The 14545-nt window shown below is 43.7% G+C and overlaps 1 long non-coding RNA gene across 2 annotated transcripts in view; it reads right to left on the bottom strand.

Moving 5' to 3' along the window:
* The window catches only part of LOC120410129, a 121817-nt gene that overhangs the window by 53167 nt on the left and 54105 nt on the right, over window positions 1–14545 (bottom strand). For both annotated transcript variants that reach the window (XR_005602092.1, XR_005602093.1), the window contains exon 2: window positions 9347–9433. This is a non-coding gene — a long non-coding RNA (uncharacterized LOC120410129). The remainder of the gene's footprint in view (window positions 1–9346; window positions 9434–14545) is intronic.

The raw sequence follows: 14545 nt of genomic DNA, 5'->3' as shown, positions 1-14545 counted from the left end.
TTTGGGGCTACCCCAGTTCATACCGTTATCACTCAAGACATTATTTCATAGTGATTTCATTAATTGAGTGCAATTTGATATATGAATAACACCCACATTCATTTTAACAGAGGTCATGTTAACTGCACTTCTGCCTTGAAATGAAGACAAGTCAAGCTAAAACAATGCTACAGTTTAAAAATAAATACACAGAGACTGACCTGGGTTCATAGGTGCAGAACAGCTGTGTGGCATCTCTCCTTTATCTTAACCTACAGTACATATCTTCCTGAGGAAGGTTTTGGAAAAAGGTGGGGGCTACAGAGTCCCTAACCCCACACCTCTCATGTACCCTGCAAGGAGGGCTGGATTGGGCAAAGGCATGACATGTGAGCAGTCAGTGAGAATAATATCTGACAAAACTGGGAGCAGCAGCCCGACTACCACCTGTAAAAAAACCATCAGCTTCCTAAGTATCATAATTTGATATGCATAATTTCAAGAAGTTACAAAACACTGCCAGCCCTGAACACTTAGTTTAGGAACACTTCCTGGTCAGACAACCCAAAGAAAGGACACACCCAGAGCTGATGGAGTATCTAGACCATGGACAGAGAAAAAACTGGAAGCAAAATGACAAAAAGAGCACAAGTTTCCAGGACACCATATTGCAAAGGCTCTGCATTGATTTGCTGGAGGCCTAGCATGATTTCCTATGTACTATCAGCAAGACAGCAATCCAAAAGGCTTCTACATGGCACTTCTTGAAGATGTTTCCAATCAAAGTTTGTTTTCCTGTCTAATGGCACTGATGCCCAAGACAGCTACAACACTCCTGAGCTGGTGTTTTGTGCCAGTGCTGCACAGCTGATCAAACAACAGGAGATCCTGGTTTATCTCCTGTGTTAATTTGTATTGCCATTCGTTACCCTTCAAAAATGTACACCAGGTTTCCCAAGCACACCTTTGGAGGGCCATGTGTCCCCCTCCAGTGTCAAGTTACGTAATTTGACTGTAATATCTGGGCCTTCTCTGACCAAGAAAGCAAAAAACCCAGCCAGCCAACCAAAAAAACCCAATAACAAACAACAACAAGTTCAAAAGAGTTCTAAAGACCCATTTTTCAGAGAATTGAATAATGATGTATTCTGCAAAGACAAACCCTTTAAAGTGTTTCTGGTTTTAGAAATATTTTTAAAAACCCAGTGTTCCTGTTGCTTTCCAGAGTTATCTGAATTCCTTCGAAAGCCCACTCAAGGTTAAAGAAGAAAAACAATGTTATTCTAATGGAACAAAGCTTTTTTTTTATTACAGGATTTGAAATACAGTTGCAAAAGAAGAGCTAGAAAACCAGAAAGATTCAAGTTTAGAGTTTATCTTGTGTTAATTTTTTGCTCCTTTGTCACCTGGGTTTTTTTCTGATGTGTTCCTCCTCCAGAGAGCTGCTTCAAAGAAGCTCTCAAAACCCCCCATTTTTCCTCCACTACTGTGTTATTCTGCAGCCTCGTTTTAGCAGCTTGAGAATATGCAGGGCAGTGATTTTTCTACCTAAGCCCATCATTTTGTTTAGGAAGCCACGGAAATTGCAGCTAGCAGCTCATCACTTTATAAACATCCTAACTGTATGCTCTAGAGATCATTTCTGTGTACAAACAGTTTCAGTCCAGTTTCAGCTACTGCAATTTCTCTGATAACAACTTGCCATGTTTACATCCATCTGAAACATTAAAACCCCCTGGGGAACAGTGTGGGTTCTTGATTATTTATCTGTTTGATCGACCTGAACAACCTACTCGTGATATTTTCAAAAGGCAGCTGGAACACCGGGGGGGGGTTGGTGTTACTTGTCCTTCTTTCCTCGGCTGCCTAATCTGCCTGCCTGCTCCTTAGTGAAGATGTTAATTCAGAGCAGAGCTGGCAGCGGTCCCCCTGCTGCCCCAGGGGGTTCTTCCTAGCAGTATGCAGGCAGTCATTAGTCTCTGACTACAGTCTGTCAGGCAGTCCAAGCCACTGGTCCCCGTTCAAGCCAAACAGGGATGTCACATCATGCCAAGTCATGCCATAAAATAACAGTGGAAGTAACTTACATTTTAAATCCTTGAGGGCAGCTACCCCATCAGGCTGGCGGATCAGAACACAGACGCTAAAGTGTGAGGAATGGTGCTGGGGTCTCTGGCTTGCACAGGAGGGAAATGGTTTAACACCAAACTACAGAGGAGCAAAAGAAGTGCTTGAGCCAGGTTCAGCCTAAGCCATTTAATGCACCTAACTGATCTGCCTAATTGAGGGCCTTTTCTAAGCAGGAGGCTAATATACCTTAGCCTTAGGTGTCAGGAGGTGAGATGGGTACAGCCAAGGGTCATCTGGATCCCAAAGCAGGATGATCCCAAAGCTTCTAAGAGCAACTCTGTCTTTTCAGTGACTGTAAGAATCCTTGGGCATTGTGTGGCACACAGGGTGAATGGGTACTAATCAGAGTACTCTAGGCATTCTAATATTTTAGAAAAATAGCTTGCATGTACCACAAGGGCATGCCCACAACCTTCAAGGTGCTAGTGCTATGAGCAGGGTCACACAGGAAGACATACCCTTTGTGAAAGGAATACATGTCAGTAAGAGGAAAATAAGAAAATTGGATCAAGCGTAAAAAAAATTCCAATAAAATAGCATTTTCCCCTCAAAATGAATTTTTCCAAAGTCTATAGGGTTTAAAGACAAAAGTGGACGCTCTTGAAAAGGGATTTTCTGGTAGCAAACTGTTTCTGTGAAAATGTGGACATAGCTCTCCCAGGGATCAGGATGATTCAGTGCTGCTGGAAATATTTAGTAGTTATCTGTAGTGAGATGGTAATATTTTGGTTATTTAGACTTCCGACAAGCATGGATCATTACAAATAGCTTATTATGAAGCATATAAAATGAGGTGGTAACTGGATAACTTGACAACAAATTATTTTCACTATACATAAGTGCATGACAGTCTATATTGGAAAGTGATAAATTACACCATTCATGTGCCCTGAATTCACTGTAATCTCTCAAGGGGGAAAAAAATCTAGGTTAAATAATGGGCAACTAAACAGAGACATATGTTCAATATGCACCGCAGATCAGAAAGGCAGCGAGACGTTGGAAATCCTGCAACAATAGCTTTCCTCAAGCTGGAGCTGCCAGCTGAAACTGAGAAATGCCGACACTTCTTTTTGCCTGATAAATCCTCTAAAACATCCATCTCTCCTTCCACTCCAATAAGGCATGACGTTGGTAGCACCACGCAGCACTGGAGGACGTGTTGCTTTGATTTGCGTGCTACCATGCATGGGGCTGGCAGTTCATCCCTGTTCCGTACATCCCCTGCTGTGACTCCAGCCCTTCATCTGAGGCTGCTCCATGAGCTGCCAGGTGCTCAGGGGTGAGAATGCAGGTGTCTGATCACCTCTGATGAAACCATCCGTATCACCTGTGTGTGCTACTTGTGTTTGGAAGGAAAGGGTGTGGAGCTGACCCTTGGAGAAAGAGGGGTTTTGCTGCCCGTGGAGGCGCAGTGTAGGATGATGCCAGAGGCAGATGCCATCCACATTGTTGGGGAAGCAATGGGAGAGGTGGCTCTTCCAGAAACAGCCCAAGCTAATGATACACCTCACGATTTTCTCTCTCCATGCCTTCCTGCCAGGTGCACCTTTGGTGGAGGGTGGGCTCCAAACGGGAGAGGCATGGGCAGAGGCGGCTGCCTGAGGGGCCGGCTGGCAAGTGGGTGGATGGGGTGAGCCGGCCCTGAGATGCATGCGTGGCTCTGGCCCGGCATTTCGTCTGCGCAGGAGGGGGGCTGGAGGTGGCAGGCGAGCCAAGTCAGAGCATAGCCAAGCGAGAATGTTCTGGCAGCCCTTCCTGGCAGCCTAAGCAAAGTTATTTATCACTTTGTGCATTTTCCTTCTCATCTGCGTACAGCCGGCTCCAATGGCTCAGCTTGCATTTTGCCTTCCAGAGCCAAGCCAGTCCCTTGGCTCTGCTCGGTTTTGGCTGTCCATTCACACCTTCTGTCTCCTCCAGCTCTTCCTGGAGTAGAGCAGGATTGCAAATTAGGAGTAGGTGTCTACAGCCAGGGAAGAGATCGAAACATCAGCAACCTACACCAATGGCAAAGAGCACATCTCTCCCAGGGAGGAAGAACACCAAGCTGCTGTTTACTGGGGCTGAGGAGTTGTGCACAGTTTGTGCTGCTCCCAGGCAGCCTCTGCTGGGGAGCTCCAGTGCCTGCCGGCAGCTATGAGACATTTTCTTTTATTTATTTTAAGGATTGTGCCTTTGCGCTGACTTTTTCCAAATTGGTGGATGTAACAACAGTGAATTTACAGCAAAATTTTCCAGTTCTATGGACTCTTTTCCATACTGCTGATGAATTTTGCCAAAATGTCTAAAAAGGGTGCCTAAATTGGGCTTGAAAATAATACCAGCTGCATTCAGATATTTATAAGGCTCACATTTGCTCTTGATAAGGGCACACCACACTCTTTGAAACACTGAGGATTGCAAAAGCAGATCAATACTAACTCTATTACACCTTGCATCATCAAAAGCCTGGACAATAGCTTCAGGATTTTGCCTAAAGGAAGAACCCCTGAATTTAGCTGTCATTTCTCTCCTCCTCCCTGAGCTGCCCCTGCAGTTTTGTCTGGGGCTGCTAAATTCAGTGCCAGAGTAACAGCAAGACTGCATTTGACCTTGCCGAGTTTCAGGCCGTGTAAAGATCTATGTTCTTCTGCTAGATGTCACACTCTAGAAGCTGATAGATAATTCCCAGCCTCTGCAAGGCCAGATCTTGACTACCTTCTAGCAGTCTTGGTCCCAACAGGGCAAAACACCTTATTGTTCTGATCAGACACTTTTTTGTTTTTAAATCATTCTGATCAGATGGTGGAAGGATATAAAACAGGACAAAGTGAGGCTGAAGGGGGCACCTGGTCTGCAGTGGATTCCCAGAAGCACACATGACAACGAAGTGCATCGAACAGCAGCTTCCCATCATGAGCCCCTGATTTTTACATCCTGAGAACTTTCCAAGATTGGGCTGCAATTTCTCAGATTTGGTCTCTGCCTGAAGGTAGAAGAGGAAGTTGAGTAAAATCCCTTCAGACCTTCTGAAACGAGGAGAGAATGAAAAATTGCATTTTCTTATTGTAATAAAAATTCTAACCATTTTTTTTCTCTGTAAAAGGCCACATCAAGCTGCTTGGAATTTGAAACTTGGTGTGGGTATAGCTCTCATTACAAGCCAGATTCAAAGCAAGCTGAGGTCAATAACTGTCTCTTCTTTGATTTTGCCTGACTCTGAAGAAGACCCTAAAGCTAGGTAAACAAATTGTAGAGAAAATCATTTGGAACAGTTGTGCCTATTTTCTACTTGGGAGTTGCCTGGGAACAAGCTCAGTTTATTTGCAATGTGTCTAGGGTTTAGATGTATTCACCAAAGCCCAGCTTTGCTCCATCCTCCTCAATTTTTATTTTAGAACCTTGCTCCATGAATAATCTCCTCGAAGAAAATATCCCCCAGCAGATGAAAGGACATCTTTAGGTAAAGAATTTGTAACTAAATCATTTCTACACCGTTTTTTTTATAGCTGGGTCACAAGCGGATGATTTGTCAGTATTATGCATCCTTCGTGCACACTCCAGTGTATCTGAGGTCCTGGAAGCTGTTCACATGTCAGTGTGCTGCAAGGTAGAGAGCAGCACAGCCCTTGATGGACTGAGGACTGACCTCCACATTTCCCTGCAGCTCCAGCTTCGGGACCATCCTTTCTCTTGGCACCAGAGTTCAGAGGTCTTTCTTTGTTAAATTCTACTTCAATTGGTTTAATTCTGTTTTCTTGCTGGAAGAGGATTTAGTAAAACAAACAAAACATCTTACCAATGTGAATATTCACAATTAATGACAAAACTCTGAAACAGGAAGGTCATTTCTTGGGGAGGGAGAATGGTATTATTTTGAATGAAGGAAAGAGTGCAAAGATCTTGCAATATTTGCTGTAAATGGGTTGTTATGGTGAACATTCCTGTCAGCAAGTTCATTAGCTCAGAGATCCACGAGTGAACAGAGACCAAAAAATATGTTTAAAAATTCAAGAACAGATTAGTGGACAATATTTTGCAATCTTTGTCTAGCTCTGCTTCTCACTGAGAATTAGTAACTTTACTCCAGGCCAGATTCAAATAGTCTTACTCATGCAGAGCAGCACTGTGTTTTATGAGTAACCCCAGTGATATTTAGGGCTGTATTTTGGAATAAGATTGGAATCAGAGAAAGACAGTGGGAGGCATGGCTGAATCACCTTGATTAATACATGTAAGATTGTTAGTTTTTTATGTGTCTATATAAATAAACATAACGGGACTAAGGAGGGATGTCTGGATTGACAGGCGTGTGAGGGAATTTATAAACATCTTTTTGCAATATACAGCAGACTCATCTTTTAACAGAAAAGGACAACACCCAAAAGTTACTTAATATCAGGAAAAGAGGAATTCACACCTTCAGAAACAATAGAAGATTAGGCCATTTTGTGGGTTTTACTCTCAACAGTTCTGGTTGTTGCCTGTGATATTACATAAGGTCTACACTGCTCTCCATAGAAGTGATGGATGAAGTTTTCAGAGCTGCCCAAATGTCTTGAAAGCATGTGGTCCATTTTCCAAAATAATAGGGTCCTTGGGATTCTAAATCCCATTGAATTTCAGCACTTCTGGGAATGGTCTCATTAACTTCTAAATCAGTATGCATTTTCCAGTTTGTTATGCTCCCCATTTCATTTTATCTCGGGACTCCAGCCATCACCATACATCAATAACAAGATCATCAGAGGCCAGGATTAAAAAGGAAAGCACAGTTGTGTCCAACTGCTCTGCCAAAATGCCTCCAAGACCCATCACAGGCTCCTGACGTTACCAGTGAGTGAGGAAGGAACCAATTCAAAGCTCGCTGATGTAAAGGAAAGTCCACTCATTTCTATGGATTTCAGTGAGGCTTGGATCAGGCCTTGGAAGAATAAGGATGACATAAAAATAACATGACATCTGCCAGATTCACCAATATGCTCTGATGTTTTGCCCGGCTCAATGATGCAAAGCAGATGGGGACAATCCTGGCCCTCTTCAATCACTTACTCCATCTCTCGGATTGGTTTTCATCAGGCATTTTATTCACGACATAGATACATTTATCTCATTAGTGCTTCGGCAAGAGTATTTCAGAAGAAAAATCACCACATTTTAACTTTATCAGAGAAAAACTTTCCGTATTTATCACTTGGTGACTACCAATTTTCAACAAGATTTCTAAGAAGTTTATTATGGAGCCTGTGAATTTTGCTGTACTTATGCAGGGCTTGTAATTAGTTGAGTTTAGCCATCTTTTTCTTCCATACCACTTTGGCCCAAGAGAGTGCACAATTGTGCCATTTGACTGTTGCACCCTCAAATGGGGTATTGGGTATTGGGACAATTATTCTGCAAAATACAAAGCTTACCTTTAAGTTCAAGCACATGCTTAAACCCCACCAAAGCTATCATAAATAAATATGTATTTATGTGTACAGTTTGCTGAATCAGTGCCAAAAAATGCATTTAAAAGAAACTAGCCCCCTTTGAAAAATTACCCCAGTTTCTCTACCCTCTCCTAGCGTACTGCTACACAAAAAGGAGGTAACATCTTTTGGGAAATACTTATACATGAGGAGTTTGTGCACTCAGTGACTCAAAGAAAAAAGAAAAGGCATTGCCCTGTCTAACATTATATGCCAGGAACGAGCAATAAAGGTGTAATACAGGCTGGGCTTTTAGTATGCATGATTATTATAAATATAGGCATTAATAGACATTAAAAGTTGCTGAATGACTGAGAAGCTGAGTAGATTGGATGACGTCCCTCGAAATGAAATAATCTATATTTGGCTGGTAATTCATTTCTTCCGAGATGCTTTCTGCTTGGCTCTGCATATATTCCTCATTGCAGAAATAACTTGGGCAATTGCAGTCTGGCTCCAGCCTCAAGCCAGCCAACCCGGGAGCGAGCATTAGTGCTGAAAGACAAGATCCGAGTTTCCATACTCCCACCAGACACTTCTCTATGAAAATGTCCCAAAGTATCTGGATAACAGCTGCACTGCTCAGAGCTTGCTCCCTGGCATGAGGACTTGACCACAGGTGCTCCTCACAAGCATCAAATTGTCCCCAAAGGTGAGGTCCATCCTGCACACTTCTGCAGTCATACTTCACAGGCTTTTCCAGAGCATGTCCTGTTCATGAGAGCTGAGGGTGGTTGAGGGCGTCTCCACCCTGGAGTGACAATCTGCTGCCAGCTATAGCACATCCACAGGCTTTGGCCTGCAGTGCCATGTGTATGACTGTACTTGAGCACACAAAGGGAGGAGAGACAACATAGGAATCCACAAGATCAGGCACAACACTCAAGCCTGGGTTACCTCATTTTAGAGGTATCTTTACTTTGCAATGATCAACCACATTTGAGAGGTGAAAACTGGACTGCAGAAGGATGGGTAAGGCACTGAGAGAAACCTGCCACGTACATTTTGGCCAAACAACTTACAGTGAAACTCTGCTCCTGGCTGCAGCAAAGATCTTGCTGATTTACAAAGCAAAACAGTTAACCCTGTGTACCCAAATTCTTCCTCTGAAAAGAAAGGATTGCTTGTAATATTTCACTTGTCATTTCTCTGGACTATAAATGATTCAAGACAGGAACTGTCTCTCTATGAGCACAGCCCCAGTACAGTCAAGTCCTAGCCACGGGTGAAGTGTTACACATCACAACTCTTCTTCCATCAGACTGAACTGCAGTTTTGCCATGTCTAATTTTGTCTTATTGCTCCGAACATTATAGTGCTTGGCCATACTTCCTCTCCCTGCCATTCTGTTTATTTGTAGAAAGGAAGAAATGCCACAGAATAATGGGTTTATGCTGCTCCATAAAGGCTAAGCCAGAGTCAAGATATTACTGGAACAAATAGTGAGACAGAGACGAAATGTTTATTTTCCTGTTGGGCACAGTGATGATGAGATCATGTCCTATCAGAGTGCATTTCAACTCTGCTACACCAGTACCACACCTAGACCGAATCAACCAGCGGCAGTTCAGCTCCCTAGTATTTTGGGCAGGTTTGAAAGTCCTAGTCTTGGGTATTTCATACAAGATCCAAAGTAGGCAAAAAAAATGTTTGAAATACAATGGAACTGCCATTAATGGGCCACCAGAGAGTCCCTTTATGACATGAAGAGCAGACAATTGGCAAGGGGCCAGGATGCAGTAGCTCTGTGTAAGTTAACAGCATGATTACTGACTCTAGGAACTCACCAGTTCTGAGGGCATCCAGTGATTTCCCATCTGATCTACTGAAATCTCCCTTTTGGCTTCCACTGTGACTGGTCCCACTCCTGGGCACTATGGAGAAACAAGAAAAGCTTCAGGAAAACACCTCTGACCACTGTACTGTGATCTCTGTTCAGTTTGAAAGCAAGTCCTCAGCCCCAGAGGCCTCATTAACTCCTGCTTCATCCCCTAGCCCAGCCATATGTATCTATCTTGTTTATTTTTGGAGGCAGGATATATTTTACATGTTTTGAGTGACCTTGGGTGAAACAGTCTTCCTCCAAGGTTTCCCCATCCAGACAGGACTATAAAACAACTGTCCCATTTTCCATGATGACTCTGCCCAACAGCAAGTAAAGCACAATCAAGAGATTATTCAAAAAGTCTCAGAAACAGTCACTGGAGTAGATTTCACAGGCAGCAATGTCAAGACTGTAAAACATGTTTGATGGAGCATTTTATACTGCTTTAAATTTGGAATTCTTTGGAGAGTGTCTGAGGGTTTTTCAAGAAACAAACACAGCCTTCGTCCTCCATGCACATACACGTACACACAAAAAGCTCCTTCATGGAATGAGGGGCTGGCATCCTGGGGCTCTGACCTCAGCTCACTCCTCAACTTTATCAATCATGTTATATAATCAGTGCAGACTGAATGGCATTTGGAAAGTGACTTGGGCTGGGTTTTTCCTTTTTTTTTCCCCCCTCTCTCCTCCATCTAGAGTATCTGAGGAAGAGAGCCTGTAGCTCAGACGTGGCTTAGGAAGGATCTAATGAGAGCTCTTAGCTCGCTAAGATGAGGTGCTGTGGTGGTATCTTAATAGGAGGTTTGGAGATTTCCTTCCCCCAGAGCAGATTCTCAGAATATTTTGAGGTTGTCTCTTTGGAAATGAAAATGAAAGGTAGCTTTGCTGCTTCACAGATTCTTTTCATCCTTTCCTCTCAGTAATCGAGTGAGAGCTAAAACCACCAAGCAGGATAAAACCCCAGAGGGACAGTCCAAGATACAACAGCATGAGCTGGCAAGAGTGTCAGCAGATCAGGGTAGTGCCTTGGAAAGCACTGCCCCCCAGATCCTGCAGCTGGGACAAGCCAGCCCCACCAGTTCCACTTTCACCTCTGGCTCCCTGGAGTTACCAAACTGCCACACTCCTTGCTGGAGAATTCAGCAGCCAAATGTCCTTTCTCCATCTCCACGACATTTTCTCAGGAAAACCAAAATAAATTGGCTGAAGACAAAAGATGTTTGAGAGTAATTTTCACAGCTCACCCTCACTTCATCCTTCCGCTGCACATCCATCCACAGCCACTTTGAAGCCTTCCTAGACCTCATCACTCAACTTCCTTGACTTTCCACACTCATGGCTTGGTACAACATTTCCCACACACTCTCCCCACACTCCAGAAACACACTTCACTTGAAGTTCAGTGCTCAAGCCTTGTAAATGGCAAGGAGACTAATCACATCACAGCATTCAATGCTTCATTAGCAGTTTTCCCAAACCAGGGATCCCCTTCACTCTGAGCAAAATGCTCACGGTTTTAATCTGCTGACAGCTGCCTCAAATTATGTACTGCTGTATTAAAACTGACTGCAGGTTGATTTCTCTGCTTAACTCAACTTACCACACATTAACACACAAGTTAACAACCAATACTTAAAATGTGCCCTGTCTGTAAAGCCACCACTGTTACTGTCAGCGGGGACAGCTGGAGTGTTGTTTGCTGCAGAGCAACATGGACCTCTAGCAATCCTGCTTAGGTCTTATAGTTTATTATACAGCTAGAGATATGTGACTACTGCAGACAAAACAAAATCATTGCCAAAACTTCACTTAAAAACTCCAAAAATCCAAATCTTTATTATGCGTCAAAGAAGTTTATCTAATTCCATTGATTTTAAACACATTCTTTGTTACTTCCTCTCAGCTGGAAGCAGATACACAGAGGGAAAAACCCTTCTGATATACTCACAGCCTGACCCAAGTTGTTCTTACAAGATTTCCAATTTCTGTTCTGCATCAAAGACGTGTATTATACATGAGCCATTGGCAGGGACAGAATGCAAGACTTCGAGCAATAAAAACCACAGGGCTGGGGTTTTTTTGCTATTGGAGTTAAAGGGCTCCAAACTGGGGTAAATCTTTACAGCTTCCTCTAGGTGCTAGAAGTGAAAACCTTAACCACTGATACTTTTGACTATAGGGGAACCTGATGTATTTAATGAATAGGTTCAGTCACTATATTACATTAGTCATCCATATTAGCAAATGGACTTTGCACTCAGGTCACCAGGAGCAGCCCAAGATCATGTACATGTATCAAATTGGACCCTTAAACCACACACAGTCCCTGTGAGGTCACACTACTGTCGTCATTCTATAGGTGAGGAAAGGCAAGTACACAACTGCAATTACAGTTTTGGATCTATTTCTCTGGACCAAGGTGAAATTTCCAGCCTTTCAACTGAGTTTATTTTCACAAATCCCCGACAAAGTGGCCTTTTTGCTTGGTGTTTCTGAATTCTTTCCATCTTTGCATACTCTGTGGCTTTCCAGAAGTACTTCCTTCACTCCCAGCACAGCACCCATTTCTGGCAGCAGCTCTCTTTGACCACCAGGCCACCAAGTCCCCTGCTGCCAGCAGGAAACTGGTGAGCAGTCACGCAGCTGAGAACCTGCTTAGAGCCAGGGGCACCCAAGCCCATTTCTCAGGTCTGCCATTTCCTTCTCCCTCTCTTCCAACTGGGCCTCTGTTCTTCAGCTGTATGGACCAGCTAGTCCTTTATTTCTCCTGATTTTCACAGTGCCCATCAAGGTGACAAACCCTTCTATTCCCTACTTTTGTACAGCAGAAGATGAAATGGAATTTTAATGTCAGCTGGAGCCCCTTGGCGCTATTAATAAAAACGATAATAACAAGGGAGGTTTGCAAATTAGCAACCCTTGCTACAAACAGTGATACGCCCAATTTAGCACAAATCATTGCAGGCTCTTGCCTGCTTAGTGGCTATTTTAATCACTGGTGACTAATGCCTGTGAGGGCTATTCCAGGGTTTGACGTGCCTTAAACACAAGAAAATAGGGAAATCTTGGAGAGAGGCAGAAAGGAGAGGAGAGGAAGAGGGCAAGAGAAGGAATTGGCCAAAGCCAAAGGTTCATCACCAAAAAGCGTTCAGCTCATACCACCCATTTTGCTGCGGTTGCTACTGCATTTACTGGGGTCACTGACCAATTCCTCCTCTGAATAACAGCACCATTCCTCTTCTTTTGGTGCAAATCTAAGAAAAACAGTCATGCTCTGGAACACAAACAAAGGCTACCTGTCCCTTCCTTGGTTATGGAAATGGGGGTCAGCCTTTTTATTTTCAGAGGGGGCAGTGCTGGAATGCTCCCTGGCACACCACCAGAAAGGAAATATCTGCTTAAATATTTGACGGGAAGAGGAAAAAAGAGAAGAGAGGAAACAATGCAAAGGGGGATGGGGAGAGGGAACTTTTGATCATGCAGAGGAAAAGGGCTGCATGGCAAACAAAGCTGTGCTGTACTGAGCTTCACCTTCATGAAGTGAGCACCTTTTCCTTACACCACTCCAGTTGCTTTTCTCCATCCTAGCTTTCTAAGGACTAAAGGACTTTTCCTAGTTGAGGAAAGCTGAACAAAAAGCCATCAAGCACCACGTCCCTCAGCTAGACACATGTGTTTACCTAAGACACACGTATCATTTCTCCCACAGTAGGTTAAAGCTTACAAGCACTGGAACCCACCCAACAACCTCCAGATCACATTAAGCAGAACTCTGGAATAAACTAAACAAAACAAAAAAATCCCAACTTTCTAAAAAGGTTTTGGGAAAAAATTTGCATTTTGGAAAAATTAAAATAAAATTGCAGGGGACAAATAAAACATTCTTCAGAGCTAAAGGGTAAGACAATGTTTGATAACACAAGTGACCAAAGTTGGGTTTGGCCAACAGCATCCAACCATCATTATTTATGTGAAGGCCATCAAAATCATGGAACTGTTTGGATTAGGGAGCTTAAAGATCATCTAGTTCCAAACCCTCTGCCATGAACAAGGACACCTTCCACTAAACCAGGTTGCTGTAAGACCTATGCAGCCTGGCCTTCAACTCTTCCAGGGACAGGGCATGCACAGCTTCTGTGGTCAACCTGTTCTCATGCCTCATCACCCTCATTGTAAAGAATTTCTTCTTAATATCTGATTTAAATCTACCCCTTTCAGTTTAAAGCCTTTACCCTTCATAATGCTCCCTGAAAAAGAGTTCCTCCCCATCTTTCCTGTAGGTCTCCTTTTAGTGTTGGAAGGTTGCAATGAAGTTTCCCCAGAGGCTTATCTTTCCTTCTCCAGGCTAAACCACCTCAACTCTCTCAACCTGTCATCAGAGGAGAGGGGCACCAGCCCTCTGGTCATCTTCATTTCCTCCTCTGGACTCACTCCAATAGGTCCATGCCTTTCTTACACTGGGGACCCCAGAGCTGAACACAATACTCTCATGAGAGAGTTGGGTCTCATGAGAGTGGAGAAGAGAGGGGAATAACCTCCCCTGACCCACTGGCTGTACTTCTTTTAATGTAGCCCAGGATGCCATTGCCTTTCTTGGCTGGAAGCACAAATGGCTCATGTCCAGTTTTTCATCCACCAGCACCCCCGAGTCCTTCTCTGCAGGGCTGCTCACATCCACTCATTACCTGGCCTGCACGTCTAGAACTGTCCTGACCCAGACGCAGAATCTTGTGCTTGGCCTTGCTGAACTTCATAAGGCTCACATAAGCCCACATCTCTAATCTGTCAAGGTATCTCTGGAGGGCATTCCTTCCCTCTAAAGTATCAGTAGATGATAGCCTGGTGTCATCAAGAATGACAAGAATGGGCATCCAAGTCTTCTGCTTTTGCTGGTGTACTCCATCTGACCAAACAGCACCATTAAATCCTTTTACTCAGGTCATGCCTGGGTAGAAAGCCACCCTGAGTACCCAACGCCATTTCCTTCAGTACCTGCTGATTTCATGGCAGCCAAGGAACTCCATGAACTCTCCAGTGCTCAAGGGGTAGGGATACAGCAAAGTAAAAAGCCTGGCAGACAAATATTGCAAGTGGTAGGACAAGAGTTCAAAAAATGCAGCAATCTGTTCCTGTTCTTTGAAGGCTAATGTACAGTTTA

The sequence above is a fragment of the Corvus cornix genome, chromosome 5, assembly GCF_000738735.6.
Source record: "Corvus cornix cornix isolate S_Up_H32 chromosome 5, ASM73873v5, whole genome shotgun sequence".
In the NCBI taxonomy this organism is placed as follows: domain Eukaryota; kingdom Metazoa; phylum Chordata; class Aves; order Passeriformes; family Corvidae; genus Corvus; species Corvus cornix.
The sequence above is the reverse complement of the archived record's forward strand: the minus strand, read 5'-3'. Positions and strand labels throughout refer to the sequence as shown.